We start from the raw sequence: 861 nt of genomic DNA, 5'->3' as shown, positions 1-861 counted from the left end.
AAAAAATAAAAAATAGGAGATCTGTCTTATCTTGATGGATGGCAACATCATTGCAAACCTCCAAAGCAAGCACAAGATATGGCAAGAATCCTCTGCTCTAGACTGTTCTCAAGTCATAAAAAATTGTGCCTTTTTTCACAAACATGTGGGAAGTGACTGGAAATAGCACTGTGTCTAAAAAAGATGATAAGAATGATGCTAATATAATTCTATTCATATTTACATGTTTTATAAAAAATTATTGCTCTTTCAGTTTGGGCTGTAACTTTTTGGATTTCAGTGGTTGTGTTTTTACAGGATTTGTAAAAACTGTAATTGAAATGCAACTTATTAAAGGTTTCTTTACAAAGAAAACAGAGACTAATATGAAATAATTATCTATATACATTCTGTCTTGAAAAGAAATTAAGATGGTGTGGTCAACATTGAGATTTCACTTCAGTAAAGGACTTGCATAGAGACAGCAGTCTGCTGATAGCCTCCAGCTGTCACATTCTTCAGGGTCTGCCTCAGTTGCAAAGAGCTACCTTACCTGAGGTCACACCCTTTCTGGGGCAAACTGTATCTTGTGACTTAGCAAGGTAGGAGAATATAGGCCATTTCAGAAGCACACTTGTGAGCAATACTCATTCTAGGGCTTGCTGCTGTATTGGCCAAATTATCATAGTTTGATTTTCCACCCCACCCAATCTTGCTTCCTCCTTCTTTTCATAAATGTTGATCCCTAATAAATATCTTCCGCCTTAAACTCCATATCAGTGTCTACTTCTGGAGAATCCAACCTGCATTAATTGGTACCAGAAATGGATTGATAAAGTAGGTGAAAAGGTGGAATTTTGAAGCTGGATCACCACCATCCAG

Source organism: Galeopterus variegatus, unplaced genomic scaffold, assembly GCF_000696425.1.
Source record: "Galeopterus variegatus unplaced genomic scaffold, G_variegatus-3.0.2 Scaffold3283, whole genome shotgun sequence".
In the NCBI taxonomy this organism is placed as follows: domain Eukaryota; kingdom Metazoa; phylum Chordata; class Mammalia; order Dermoptera; family Cynocephalidae; genus Galeopterus; species Galeopterus variegatus.
The sequence above is the reverse complement of the archived record's forward strand: the minus strand, read 5'-3'. Positions refer to the sequence as shown.